The sequence below is a fragment of the Littorina saxatilis genome, linkage group LG15 (assembly GCF_037325665.1).
Source record: "Littorina saxatilis isolate snail1 linkage group LG15, US_GU_Lsax_2.0, whole genome shotgun sequence".
Taxonomy (NCBI): Eukaryota; Metazoa; Mollusca; class Gastropoda; order Littorinimorpha; family Littorinidae; genus Littorina; species Littorina saxatilis.
Window position 1 is genome coordinate 27197561 of NC_090259.1, and position 16093 is coordinate 27213653.

General features: G+C 38.9%; 1 protein-coding gene and 1 long non-coding RNA gene across 3 annotated transcripts in view; both read right to left on the reverse strand.

The window, feature by feature from the left end:
- The window catches only part of LOC138948962 (coiled-coil domain-containing protein 18-like), a 170636-nt gene that overhangs the window by 68109 nt on the left and 86434 nt on the right, over positions 1 to 16093 (reverse strand). The gene's annotated exons all lie outside the window — the stretch shown is intronic.
- On the reverse strand, positions 14258 to 15807 carry LOC138948084 (uncharacterized). The gene is made up of 3 exons (XR_011449879.1): positions 15662 to 15807; positions 14814 to 14906; positions 14258 to 14563 (listed from the first exon to the last, which is right to left on the reverse strand). It is a non-coding gene; the product is annotated as an uncharacterized lncRNA (long non-coding RNA).

Sequence of the window (16093 nt, forward strand, 5' to 3'; positions counted from 1 at the left end):
CGAGACGCAGTCATACGTTAGTTTGCCCTACGCATGAACGAAGCACTGTTTTAGCCATGCACTAAATTACATTTTCATTTCACATTCTCGAACGTGTTCATTAAGGATCCTGCTTGTTCACGTCCTAAAAAAGTACTCTGGTTGTAATCATATCACACCATGACTGTATAAACTTGTATCATTGTTCAACAGCAAGAGTCTCCACAGCAGACAGCACCCGACACAACAAGGAGAGAGCCCCAAACAACACAGCCTGCGTGTCACAACGGGGGAACGCACGACGGAACGAGATGCTTCTGTCCCCTGCCTTTTTCCGGTGCCACGTGCAACCGTTACATGAGAGGTCAGAACAGCATGCATTCTCCAACCGACATCCCATTTAAAGGCCAACAACGGCTGTACTGGTTCATGTTCATGTACCATCATGTCCGGGCGCGGCAGATGAAGCTCTGTTTTTTCGTGCTAAGGCTACATCCGGTGTCGCTAGCAACGCTGAAGTTAGCTCTGTGGCCTTCTTTTATTATAACAAGGCTTTTTGCCCGGGAGACTGATGTTCGGCTTTAAACAAGATTTATTCAACTGAACCATGATACATTAACAAAAAGAGGAAACACTCCAGGGGCACAAACTTACACTAACGCGTATATTACGTTGCCAAAGAGTAAAGACATTTTGTTTCGTATGTATAACAGTCATGCTGCTGATTAGTATACAATATATTTAATCCAAGTGAAGTGTAAGTCTGCTCTTATTCGTGTGTTCGGCAATGATGGTACCTGTATGTCTAACTCAAAGAGCATCAAAAAGGACCAAACGCTGTTATTGCCTGACACTGTCACATAAATCCATCCCAATCCTGCAGTAATCAAAAGATACGCAGCACTGTAACACTGACATTGTTCCATTCATAAAGCAAGCTCCTTTTCAAAACATCTTGTCAAGGTACAGAATTCAACCATAGCTGATTTTGCAGTAATGTGAGTGTTTTTTCCAGACTGTCGGGAAGGGGTAGAACAAGGCCACAGTCTACAAACTGAGAACGGAGCATACATGATTCAACCCATCAACTCCACTTCGCCCTTCATGGTAAGTACAATAAGTTGGGGAGACAGAAAGGACGGCAATCACATTTGACACATTTCTATGTTGAGGATCGCCGACATTTACAGTGTTAAGAAAAGGATGCTCTCTGAAGCATCAAAGGAGTCTGAGACGTACGCTACACTGAAATGACTAAAAACCATAAGTACATTTATTGAAGTGTGCTCTACTGTTATGTTCAGCAATATAGTAGTTCTGCGGTTTAAACGATTTATTCCATTATTTTTGCAAAACAGCAACCCAAGTTACCTTTCTATAGGTATAGGCGCAGTCCACTAATGAAGGCGTCACACTTCCTGTCGGTCACTGAACACAAAAATCAATCCTTTTTTCTGGGTTTGGAGGGCATGTGTAGTGTGTGTGTGTGTGTGTGTGTGTGTGTGTGTGTGGGGGGTCGTATGTCACTACAATTACACCAGGTGTCTGTGTGTAATTACAGGTGACGTGCTCCTTCCAGTGGGGCGGCATCACGTACCCGCTGCGGGGGACAACGTGGACATGGGTCAGCACAGACTGGACCACAGCCACCGGCGGGTTAGGGGTCACCAACACCACCATCCCGGACAGCAACAATTTCTTCATCGGCCTGCACAACCTCCAGCAGCTTCTGAACCAGGCGCACTGCGAGATCCACATCTTCTTCTTCTTCAAGGACGGGAAGAAATGGGACGGGGCTCACTACGACAACTTCACCCTTGGACCTGGAGCCTCTCGCTACGAGCTCAGCTTCACAAGCTTCTGGCCCGAGGACGCTGCTGACAACGGGTTGAGCGTGGCGGGGCCGCTACGGTTCAGCACGGTGGACAACAACCCTGACGGTTGTGGCAAAGCGGGTGGGTGGTTCGGCCCTGACTGTAAGGGTTTTGCCTTGTTTGCCGACCCTCCTGTCTGGCCTGTGAATGGCGAGGTCATGGACCTCAACATGATCGTCTTCAACATTATCCGCAAGTCTTCTTTTTACCATGGGTGACTCTTTACCCAGTGAGTTTCAACTGTGATCAGCTCTGCTGACTTGGTTTCTTCACAACCGAATCAATTGAGCATTCAACGTTAGCTGAAACGTTATTAAATGACTTTACTTGAAATTATAGCTATTTGGAATAAACAGAGCCAGTGAGCATGAAGTCAGTGTCTTAAGTGCTACATGTTTTCGCAAAAGTTTCATTGATATTATACAAGAAAATTATACTTTTGCCAAAACCTCCGGCCTTAATAGGAGGGCCAGATTACGTTTGAAAAATTGAAAGTTGTCGTAAAATAATGCCCAAAGCAAAGCAAAAATGCTCAAAGATCTGGGTTGGATGGTTACACTGCAGAATGTTTTAGTTTTTCTTTCATGGTGTAGTTCCCCTTATGGCATAGTAAAGATGTCAAATAAAAGTATCAAATCGCATCCTCCTGTGTTGCTGAATGAATGGTATCTGTTTTGTCAAAATTACCTCATGAAGATCAGTCGGGATTTTTGAAGGGGCGGTTTGTATGACAAAATATTCGATTGTTTTGTTTTATTTTATTTCACATTGAAAAAAATAATAAATCGGGTCTGTTTTTCAACGCTTATTGTTCTATAACGTTTAATAATGTGGCATTCAACCTTTATTAAAAAACAATCCAAGACCTAAGCATCAAACACGTTTACCATTTCTAATTATTGTCAACCAAACCCGACCCTAATGTGAGGAAGATCAACCAGGTTTGGGTTTTGTAAAAAATAAATAAAAAATAAATAAAAAAATAAAAATTGACCTGATTCCCGAAGCGAGTCAAAATATTACGATTAAAAACGGTTGTGTTACAGTTTTGGTAGTGTAAAACATCGATAGTCAAATTTATGCGACAATAAAGTTTTACACAATTTGAAAAAACGATTTGTCTGGCTGGCTTTTCTCTTGTTTTACGTTTTAAAGTGAGTGCTCACCGACTTATTGTCAGTGACATATGTCTCTCAAGATATTTCTGTTCTATTTGCGTGGAAGCTAGTAGGGCATGGTAATGGTGTTTGCACACAAATCGACGGTCGAACAACTTTACACCACATCAAACAAAGTTTCAGGGCGTTTGTTTGTTTGTTTATTTGTTGCTTAACGTCCAGCCGACTACGCAGAGCCATATCAGGACGAGGAAGGGGGGGATGAAGGGGGCCACTTGTCAAGCGATTCCTGTTTACAAATGCACTAACCCATTACTTGTGTCCCAGCAGGCTTTTGTAAAACTAAATTAATACCTACTGGAAGATTACCAGTTTCCAGTATGTTAAAATAGGCTTAACCTATCTACTGCTGGACTTACATCAGAACACTAACAGATTAAACTATACATAAATCGCGAGACAAGCGGCAAGAGAAGAGATTTTTGGAAAAAATACAGGTGAATGAGCAAGAAGGCAGAAAAAAAGAAAAGAATTCATGAAGAAAAAGAGAGCATGACAGGAAAGAGGAACCAAAAATCTACCTAACAGCAAACTAGAAAGCTCCTGCGGTTCCAAAAACAGGAGGGGCCTTTAATTTCATAACCGCAGTGCCCCACTGCGGGAGTTTCAGGGCGTAACAGTGCGCGTTTCAAAAGCAAGATGACATAATCAACAAACAAACCAGCAGTCGGATTCACACACGCACTACCGTGCATCAATTCAAGTATATTATATTTGGACGTTCTCATCACTAGAGGGATCAAGTACTCCTTTCGTCCTATCGGTTGAACAATCAGAGCAACGAACAGTAACGAACAAACAACCGGTTTTATCATCATCTTCACCATCAACGGTCCCTAACGCTTTCTCCTCAACTACCCTCTGTTCCGGGGGGACGGGAGGGGGAATGTCCACTGAAGATCCGTTCTGTGTGGGAATCAAGTACTTGCTCTTCCTTTCATCGCTTGATGGCACACGAAGTCTTTACCACGCATTTCATATGACAAGGGTTGCTGGAGTCGCCTCTGACGGCTCGATTGAAAAGATGTTCGCGAACACCGCGTTGAAAAGGGTGAAAAACATCGGCTTGCACCATTCGGTTTTCGCCTTCTTCTTGTTACCTTCCGGTTCTTTTCGATTTATACGTAGATTTTTTGGCTGTTGTGGAGCTTTTTATTCCACTTTAAAAATCGATAGATCGAGGTCCCAGTGAATGTTTCGTTTTGTCAATCAAACGTCCAATCCACCTACAATAATTCTTGTTAAAAAAACAACTTTGTTCATCACGCGTATAATAATATCACTTTACAACAGAGAGCTGCATTGTACCCACGTTGAATGTTTGCATCGCGAAGAAAATCGGCAAAGACGTATGTTTATTTTATAGTCTCTTCATATGCATGCATTACAAGAAGAAGAAAAGGCACTCTTTTTTTTGATTTAATACCTTTGCCTACAGATAAACCCCCTAAAATAATGTACACCAACTAAAAAAAGAGCATAATAACGAATAGTGAAAAATGTAGGGAGGGGGTAGGAGTTGTTTGAAGAAATACATTTTTATTTTTATTTTTTGTAAACTGATTTTGTTTCCGGAGGTACATTTTGTGGGCCATATTTTTTTAATCGACGGCAGCAAAGTGTGACCGATTAAATCTGTTGAAATCTTTCTTTCTCTCGTTCTTTATCTGAGCGTTTTAATGCCACCACTTTCGCCGTGGCAACACCCCCCCCCCCCCCCCCCTTTACTTCTCTTGCCAGCCTCTTGACGCTTTCCTCCCCCTCTTGATGCACTGTCTTCACAATCATTGTTTTTCATTACCAAAATTGATATTAAAAGTCCTACTTTTTTTGCCATTAAGGACTTAAAAAAAACTAAAGGGGGGAGTTTACGTCCTCTCAGAAACTATTTCTATTTGGGACAAGAGTTGGTGATACGCTAAGGAGCTGGTAAAAGTGAGAAAAGAGGGGAGGATGACGGGGTGGCAGGAGTAGTGATGATAAAAGTTTGTTAAGAGGGATAAATTCTTCTTCTAGATAGTGTGATTTAATATAATTGGGTTTGGCACCCGTTGTCTCCAAGAGCATTGGGAATAGGATGTTAAAAGTATACGTTTATTTTCTAAAAAAAGTACTTTATAAAAAGTGATAAAATTTCAGAGCCACTTTATAAAATCAAAGGTTAAAACAGGTGATTCAGATTTGTACAGGGAGAGCTTAAAAGCAGATATATATACAGCACATAGGCCTTTTTTCATTTCACTTGCAGTTTAAGAAAGCTATCTATGCCACAGTGACGCACCGAACACATTCGCTCACACAGATATGGTACTGGCCTCTAAATAATGTTGCGTATAAAATAGTTTGTCGTATATTGACGAGTAATTACATAAATCTAAAATAGTTTTGAGAATAAAATAGATTTTCACATAAGGACTTGAGTGTTTGTCCGCTTTTTAAAAGACGGGTCTGCTGAGTGGGGTGGAACACGGCGGAAAAAAATGGGTCGGCTGATGAGTCACGTAAACGGAACAAAGAAGTCAAATATGGCTCTTATCGATTATATTCAAAGCTAAAATCCAGCCGTTTCCTGTGCATTTGCGTGTGAACAAACACATATGTGACCCTCCACCACGGAATGAGTCGCATGTCACCTTTGCATGATTTTCATGTTTTTACATTTTCATAGAGTTTTTAATGCTCTATCCGGTGGTGAAAACCGTTTTAGAAAAGAGTAACAACTGTTTGAGTTATAAGCCTGTGACTAAGGTGACCCTCACACTGTTACCAGACACTCCCCTGACTTATATTAAGCCTAGGGCAGAACCGCGCGAGGTGACATGCGACTCATTTCGTGGTGGAGGGTCACATATGTGCACACGAACACACACGCGCAAGTACGCACGCACACACACGCTCGCAAGCACGCACACACACACACACACACACACACACACACACACACACACACACACACACACACACACACACACAACCTACACTTCCATCTTTGCTTTTTTACCTTGATCTAACAGTCTTCAAACATTGTCACCTCAGGATTTGTTAAAGTGGGTAAATAGCCTGAAATGATTTCTAAGCTTAGATTTTTGAACACCATAATTTGAGTTATATGGGGCATTCTCCATACAAAAACCACCTACTCAGCATTTATCGAAGTCAACAAAAGATGGAGATATCAATAAAAACAGCCTTTGAACGCTGGGTGATCCAGTTGCCTTTCTAACTTGAACCAGGTAGGTTTATTCTACAAAAAGTGTTAAGAGGTTCTGAAGTCTAATACATTTACACGAACACAAAATAATCTCTCAAAGTAATTTTTAAACAAAATTTTTTTCATCTTTTTTAAACAACAAAAACAACTTCAAAACAAGTTGCGTAAGGCGAAAATACAATATCTAGTCAAGTAGCTGTCGAACTCACAGAATGAAACTGAACGCAATGCCATTTTTCAGCAAGACCGTATACTCGTAGCATCGTCAGTCCACCGCTCATGGCAAAGGCAGTGAAATTGACAAGAAGAGCGGGGTAGTAGTTGCGCTAAGAAGGATAGCACGCTTTTCTGTACCTCTCTTTGTTTTAACTTTCTGAGCGTGTTTTTAATCCAAACATATCATATCTATATGTTTTTGGAATCAGGAACCGACAAGGAATAAGATGAAAGTATTTTTAAATTGATTTCGACAATTTAATTTTGATAATAATTTTTATATATTTAATTTTCAGAGCTTGTTTTTAATCCGAATATAACATATTTATATGTTTTTGGAATCAGCAAATGATGGAGAATAAGATAAACGTAAATTTGGATCGTTTTATAATTTTTTATTTTTTTTTTACAATTTTCAGATTTTTAATGACCAAAGTCATTAATTAATTTTTAAGCCACCAAGCTGAAATGCAATACCGAAGTCCGGGCTTCGTCGAAGATTACTTGACCAAAATTTCAACTAATTTGGTTGAAAAATGAGGGCGTGACAGTGCCGCCTCAACTTTCACAAAAAGCCGGATATGACGTCATCAAAGACATTTATCAAAAAAATGAAAAAAACGTTCGGGGATTTCATACCCAGGAACTCTCATGTCAAATTTCATAAAGATCGGTCCAGTGGTTTAGTCTGAATCGCTCTACACACACACACACACACACAGACACACGCACATACACCACGACCCTCGTTTCGATTCCCCCTCGATGTTAAAATATTTAGTCAAAACTTGACTAAATATAAAAAGACTTACAAAATGTAAGAAAAGTTTTCTATCCATGTTGCACTCTTATGTTGTGTTAATGAAACACAATCTTCAATTCAAACATTCAAAAATAAACTACATTTTTGGAATGTTTTTTGGCCATGACATCGAAAACACATTTTTTTGTGTCCTAAAATAAAATGGAACGTTTAATCAGACAAACGTCGATCTCTGGATCTATTCAGTGGACGAACATGATATATAACAGGCATGGGAATTGAAAATTGTAAAAAAGGCGGAAAATTTATAACTGAAGACGCGAAGCGTCAAGTCGACGGCACGAAGCGCCTAGTCTTACTAGGGGGGTCCGGGGGCATGCTCCCCCGGAAAAATTTTTCTCAAAAGAACCCAGATGGTGCAATCTGGTGTCATCTGAGCTCCAAGTTTGCCATCAAATTCTGTTTTTAGAATCAGAGTTTTTAGTACAAAAATGTACCAATTTTTGGTTTTTTGAAGAACAAAAATATATACATGTGAGCCAATGTCAAAAGGTGCTGTCTGACAGCTTCGAAAATCAAAGTACATCCAAAGTAAAATGACTGGTGTTTTGAGTTGCTTAACACATTCAGTATATAGTTTCTAAAGGAGAAAAGAGAAAATCTTTCACAACGGCTGTGTTATTTGGCCGTTAAGTTGAGGCTTGACGAGTGTCTCTTGTGGCATGTAAGGACATAAACCTTATTTTTTCCATTTTTTTTCTAGAACTTTCATTTCTACTGAGCTCGCATATGAGTATTGGGGTGTAGATTAAATATAATCAAGGTAAAAGCGCATAAAATGTGTATGTTAGCAACATGAATTCATTTATTGCTATCACAGTCACAAACGGTATGTGCTCCATACAAAAGTTCTTTAATTTGAGGTTTTCTCAGATATTGTTGAAGTCAAAGCTTTGAAACTTCACATACTTGTATGATTGTATGACCTCCAGACATGGTGAGAGTAGTTGACCTTCGTCACATTTCAAGGTCACGGCGGGGTCGTATTGGGTCAGAAAGTGATAAATTGGTATTTTCTCGAAAAGTTTTAAAGCAACAGCTTTTAAACGTCACACACTTCTTTGTTGAGATAATATCCAATCCTGATGCTCAATTTGGTTTACTCTTGTGAAATAGCAAGGTCATAGCAGGTCTGTCTTAATGAGGAGAAAAAAATGTATCATTGTTTTTTATGTTTTTGGGGCTACATCTTTGAAACTTCACAAATTTCCAGAGTTTGATAGCCTACACACATGATATAATATGGGTGACCTTTGTCAAATGTCAAGGTCACGGTGGGGTTGTCTTCGGGTCAAAAAGGGAATAATTTGGAATTTTCTCAAAATGGTTTGTAGCGAAAGCGTTTAAACTTCCCATACTTCTATGTTTTGATGATATCCAAATATGATGCGAGTTTGGTTCTCCCTTGTCAAATATCAAGGTCATAGCAGGCCGTCTAAGGTGAACAAAAAGTAAAAAGTATCATTGTTTTGAATGTTTTGGGGGCTACATCTTTGAAACTTCCACATTTCCAGGGTTTGATGTCCTCCATAGATGATACAAATATGGAAGACCTGCGTCACATTTCAAGGTCACAGTGGGGTCATGAAATATATTCCCAGGACAAGAAAACGCCCTGACATGACGCAAGACAAGTTGACTCTGGTCAAATGTTAAAGGCACTGTAAGCCTCCCGTAAACCATCACAGATACTGTCGGGATTTTACACACAGTGCAAACACCCTTTCATTTAAACACTCACCGCTTGAGAACATCCTAGGTGCCCTCCGTAAAGAGCGAGCAATTTTCAAAGAATTTATTTTTGCGTGGTTTGAGCCATCGTGAACCGTGTGATCCAGTTTCCCTTTTTCACAATGTAGTCGTCAGTTAGTAATTTGAATGCGACTCGATGTGAGCTTATCTGACTATGCACGAAACAAACGGCTGTGGTTCACAAGAACTCTAGCGATGGCTTTTGACTGTTCAGAGGAACTGGCGATAGGCATAAACCGTCGTCTGCTACGAGAACCACGACCTTGCGTGACCCTGCTTCCGGGCTTTTCTTTTTTCAAACTTTAAAAACTTCGAATTGTACTGATCTTGTCTTGATGAAAAAAGAATTCTTTTATGATTTAAGAATGTTTGTGTAACAAGCTGTCAATTTATTATTTAGATTTTAAAAGTTAGGTCTAGCGCCAAAACGCACCACGGTCCGATTGTCTCTGAGACAATCCGCAAAATTAATTCTGTAAAAATTGCTCGCTCTTTACGTAGGGCACCTGGGATGTTCCCGTTTAGTGAGCGTTCACATGGAAGGGTGTTTGTACTGTGTGTAAAAGCCTGACAGTATCTGTGATGGTTTACGGGAGGCTTACTGTGCCTTTAAGGTTTGTAATGTTGGAGTCTTTTTATTTTATTTGTTTTTTATTTGTTGCCAAGCACATCATTGTGGGGCTTTTAATGAATAACATGCATCCGTCCACTCACAATATATTTTCTTTCATCCTTCAACATTTACCACTCAAAAAGTCTATAGTATTAAAATTCATGAAACAAATGAAAGGCATCTACGGATGTATAGATACATAATTGACCACACTCATTTGGAATACATTCTGACAATTCATTATAAAGACATCTTTAGAGAGACAGAGAGAGAGAGAGAGGAGAGAGAGAGGAGAGAGAGAGAGAGAGATAGAGGGAAAGAGAGAGAGTGAAAAAAAGGGGGGGGGGTCAGGGGGGTAATGATGGTGGAGGTAACATTTACAATTGTTTTTATTAAAAAAAAATTTACTAAATATTTGTCTTGGAACTTTTTAATCAAAAATAAATATTTCTGATCTGCAGTTGCCTTTCGAAGATAACAAAAAGAGGCATTGAAGCCTTGGTTTTCTTATAAATACTTATGCACATTTTAGCAACCAAAATTATACAGTTTAATTCTTTCAACAGAGTTGCATGCATTTTTCGATTTTTAACTCCAAACATGATTTCATGCACAGTTAACTTTATCTGTTTATCCAACTGTACCCAAATATAAAATTCAATTTGTTTCCAAAACTCAAGCACCACTGGGCCAAAGAAAAAAAAGTGTTCTATATATAGTCAATGCTATTACTACAGTGTGAACAAATATTGTCTTCCACAACTTTCATTTTACATAACATAATATTTGTGGGGTAAATATTGTGAAGTAATTTCCATTGTAATACTCGTAGCCTTGTCTCTTTAACCGATTCAAAACTCATCAGCCAATCTTTCTTGTCAATTTCATAATTAAATTTCCTCCTCCAAAATCCAATTGCACACGGTTCAACAAGTTTCATGCTTACTAATTCTTTTCTAAACTGTTGTGGGTTGTGTACTTTCTTACCACGATAAGAGGGGATATCCATCAAATCAATTTCTTCCTTTCCGTGCATCATCTTATTAATAACATTTACAACAACAGCACGAACCATGTTATATTTCAAAATTCTCTGTTTTTGGATTTTCATAAAACATCACAAATGAACTGATAGGAAACAAACTCTTTTCTATGTAAAACATCATAATTATACGCTAACAAGATCCTTTCTTGTCCAATCTTCAAAATACTGTACATTTCCATCATAAACAAAATATTGGTTATTCCATAAAAGCGGATTAAATAAGTTATCGCAGACAAGTGCTGGTTTAGCTTGTCAACTTTCAACATTGGGTTGGTGCATGTCTCACAGAGGCACTGCAGAAAAGTCCGACTGGTAGACAGCAGGATGTGTTTTGGGCGCCTCCGTGCAAAAGGGGTCAGAGATATTTTGTACAACGGATTTTCAGATTTGAACATTTCAAACAAGTCCTCCACTTTCTTGGTCAGAACTTTCTTCTGGATCATTGACACTTTTGACACTGTACGCTTTCCAGGCACATCGATTGATTCCCTGTCGTAGAATTTCTCCACTTTTGTGTCTGTCGGACGTTTACGCACGTACAGTTGCTTGAGAGTTCTACAACTGTCTTGATGTACTGCTTGTCGCTTGAGTAACGTTTTAATGAAATTTTGTTTCTGAAGAGACTCTTTGTCCCGCTTCCTGGAAATGGCATTAAATGCCATTTTTACTGACTTCAAAAAGCTCACTGGTCTTGCGAGATTCGTCAGATTGTCTTTTTCTTGTTTTCTGTGGTATCTGTCCATTCTTATTTTGTTCAATTCCCTCTTCTGTTTATCTGTCATGGAAGATCTTCTTTTGCACTGCCGAAACTTAGCATTTTCTTTGGTTTTCTTCTTCTGCCTGTCTGCAGGTGTCTCCGCTTTACGAATTATGTTTTTAATAGCCGTTTTCTTCCTTTTTGCTGCAGTTAGCGGAGAGCTGTTTTTCTTTTTTTTCTTTCTTCGCACGAGCCCTGGGACACACACACACACACACACACACACACACACACACACACACCGCACATTATGAGTTGTAATGTTGAGTATCGGTATCCTCATATTTGTAGTTCTTTAATTGTCCATGCAATGATAATCTCGGTGTGAAACGGCAGGTCTGCAGCAAACGGTTTAAACTGAAAATTATTAACCCGGAGACGGGTTTTAGCGCAAAACATTGGGTAGTTTTTTTCCCGGTTTATTTCTTTAAAAAGAATTTTACATAAACACATTCCTAAACCTACCAAAATCTGACACATTTTGCGCGCTTGCATGCATGCGTGCATCGGTGCGTGTGTGTGCGTGCTTGCTTGTGTGTGTGAGTGCTTGCATGCGTGTGTGCGTGCGTGCGTGCGCGCGCGCGTGTGTGTGTGTGTGTGTGTGTGTGTGTGTGTGTGTGTGTGTGTGTGTGAGTGTCCTCGTTACAGTCTGTACACTGAAAGGTAATCAAATTCGCATACTCAATTTTTAATTCGACTCTGGATAAGATGGAGACTTGACAGAAGATTCTACAGATTTGTAAATTACGTGGTCAACTGTTTACGATGTCTTGCTTTCTCGGGATCCAATGCTCTCCGCTCGTCGGTCCGGTGTTCCCTCCAAGCCTTGCTCAATACGTTCTGTCTATCCAGGTAGGCAGCATACTCCTGGTCGTTTTTTTTTCATCCTTTTCCTGTATTTCGAGCATCGCTGGGCACCGGACTGTGTTTTTTGGGCCGCGGTCTTAACACTAGCGCGCCGTGCGCGAAGTTCAGAAAACGGCCTAGATGATTGGGAATTCTGGCCCATTATTATTTCTTCCTGGTCATCTCAAGAGAGTGATGAAGAACAAGCATTTGTCGATAATTAAAGCACGTAATCAATCTTCTAAAACAGTGGTTTTAATTACATAAATTTTGTTTGGATGGACAAATGACGTCGTGTGTCTAGTGTGACCTGTGACGACACATTGTTCTGTCACACAATAATGACAATTCCTTTTTATTTCTTCTTTTCAAAAACTGTGATTATGAAGCAGTCATTTGATTTGCTTCTGACAGCTAGCAAAAAAAAAAGAAAGAAATTAAACATTTTGTGGAAAAAAAAGGAAATTTGATAAAAAAGTGTCTAGTGTGACATTGTGACGACAAAGCTTAAATTAGCCAGAAATGGTACCAAACTTCAAAATATAGTGGTTATTTTCATTGTTTTTCCTTTTCACCGACAGTTTTTGTTCAAAACTGGTTCTTTTGTGTATCTAGTTGAACAACAACATTTTTTGGAAGCTTTTTTAAAGTTTGAGTTTTTGTGACGCAAAGAGTCACGCTAGACACGCAATTTTCAAACTTTAATAATTTCTTTAAAAAACGGACAAATGGGAAGAAAAACACACAGAACTATGTATTGGGGTTCATGCAATCATTTGGTTTAAATCCAACTGCCCAGAAAAAAAGGTTATTAGCATTTTTTCTAAAACTATCGAGAGTACTCAAACACCTTGTCAAAATACGTCCCTAAAAAGCACTAATTTGCGTAATGAATGAGGAGCAGAATTTTAACTGTTTATAGTTAGTCTTTGGTTTTTCTCTGCGATCATCTTTATTCATTAATCTCTCAGAAAAACCAAAAGTTCCATCTGAGTGTACATTCAGTAAATAGTTACAGAACTTATAAAATACCTAGCGTATCCACAGCACCTTTTGACATTGGCTCATGTATTATATGGTTTAAATTTGTAAAAAAAAATTGATCTGTTGAGACAAACAGGAAAATGTAACTTGTAACACAATCTGTGCAATCTGGTTTACTTTCAAACATAAAAGTTCAATAACTGAGGCGGGCGGTAGCAGTGCGTGAACAAAGTACGGAAAGTTTTCGCGGGCTTTTGCGCAAAGGCCAAAGTAACCGGTGCCTTTTTTGTGTGCCTCCCCCGTTTATTTTTTCGGCGGACACTTTTGCATTTTCGGCGGAACAAAAAAAAAATTCGGCGGAAATCCGCCGTTCGGCGGACAATTCCCATGCCTGTATATAACAGCCACATAATAAATCACTCAGCTTTATAAGCTGCTTCTTCAAAGATAGCAGATTATTGTTTGTCTGTCACATATCTTGTTTGCCAACTTGAAAGGCCGATAGATGGCAGTTCCGCTGAATGATTCGAGTTACCTATAACTGAACGTTCCATAAATCTAACTTACATTTCTTATTTCTGCTCTTGATTTTGATATACCTCAACTCATTGTCTCCCAGGTACGAATATATCCGTACCCTCTCATTCCCCGGCGAAACGTTGTTCAAGAACTTTTTTTTATTCAAGAATATTCTAGAATGTTCTAGAATGTTCTAGAATTTTTCTCCTGGGATTATTCTAGAATTTTTTGGCTTGTAGAATATTCTAGAATATCGAACAAAATTCAAGAACAGCAACAATGTTCTAGAATATTTTTTTTCAAGAATGATCTTATTCAAGAACATTCTTCTTCAAAGTTCAAGAACTGTGATCCCCTATTTTTAAAACACTTTTAATTTAATTTTTTTTTCTCCACTTATAGTTTTGGTTGTGTTTGCTACACATTCGAATTATACTACAAAATAAAGCCAAACAAACACTTGGTTCATTCTTCAAATGTTATATTGTCACAAAGAAGTGAAATAGATGACAAGTCGATCTTGGGCTAACAATGTTCACAAGCAGAATGTGTCTTCAACATTTGTCATCACTTTTCTGAACTACTGGAACTGCATGGATGCGGATGCGGTACCGCTTCTCCAGGAAAGGTCACTGTCACCAGCATCCCTTGTTGGATGATTCCCTTGGCCAACTTCACTGTCAGTCTGTGGCAGAGCATGGTGGATTTGATTCAAAAGAAGGCTCAGTATCAGCTTGAAGCTTTGCAACATTGTGTCCTGTAAAGCCTGAAACACAATGCCTACAGTTTACAAAAAATCATTCATTCAAAAACTTGGAAAAAGGAACAAAAATGAAGAGTTAAATGTCCGCAGTTTGTTCTTTTTGGTATGTAAATATGGTATATTATTGATGAAAACACATTTTCATCTGAAATAAGCCATTTTTCTCTGAGACGTTTTGCCCATTAATTGATTTAATTCATTCACTGGCTGATTATTTACTTCCACAGTTCGTTGACAGGACTCTTAGTCTTACCTTTTCCTCCAGTGATATTGTATTTATGATGTGCTTCATGGTACTTCCAGTGAGAATTCATCCAGATATCTTCTTCACCCCTCTTTCCTGGACCTAGTAAATAAGAAACAAAAAAAGGTTTTAACAAAGGATAAACTCAAACATCAGACATTCCAAAGATCATCATCATAACTAGAGTGAATGTGAACAGAAAACTTACAAGTGTATTGCTTGTCATTAATGTCATTCAATCAATCAATCAAACCAATTTTGATGCAATGGTTAATGTTACCTTTTTACATAAAAGTACATAATTCTATCAATACACTTTCGGAATATTTGTTATAATCGTCATTGTTGTAAATACCCACAGGCATGTTTACAATTTGAAGCACTTTTTTCAATTTCATTTTCAGAAACCTGTTTAAGTATTTTCAATTTTGACCAAACCAGTCAGTTTGCTAGCGGCAAATTTATACCAAATCTGTGAGTTCCAAACCTCAAACATATTCAGCAGAAGTTACAGTCTATAATTTATACTTTGAAACCAATAGGTTTCGTTTATTCTGTCCAACAGTGCCAGCAGAACGCAAATCACGGCAGACTTTCTGTTTGCAAACAGACAACACAATGACACACTGACACAGAAAGGCGGCCGTTAAAACCCAACAATCAAATCATCACATGATTAAACAGTACTTTTGCTTAAAATGCAGTTAAGTTTTATACATCTGCCATTTCTCATGTGTCAGATCGAAGAAGAAACTTTTAAAATTGAAGGCTGGTTTCGATTTCACAGTCACACATTGACACACGTTTACATCTGTACCACGTGTTGAATAAAACAAGCAAAAACAAAACATACTTACTGAGTTCATGGAAATGATGCATGGATCAATGTTGTTTTGCTTTGATGCAAAAGTGCTTCAACAAAGACAACAGAGAAAAGGTTTCTAGCTGCAGCAGTTCGTTCAAAAGAGTCTCCTTTCCTCATGGTGTACTCACAGAGCGTCGCCATTTTGCTTTTAAGGGAAGTAACTCCGGTGGACAAACTCTGGCACCGGAAGCTAAGAAACCAGGCGCCAAATTCTTTAGAAGCATGTTGTTAGTACTGAGAAAGATTTTGTAATCTCCATTTATCTGAAAAAATGGCATGCCACCGATTTGTTAACTTGTTAGGCATGAAGAAATGCTGTATTCTTCATCCCAAACAAGAGTTTGAACTTGGAGGTGCCAGACACAAAAATGACAGGAGATGAGTGAAACTGAAAGCCCCATGGGAAACTAAGAGCAGCGATCTC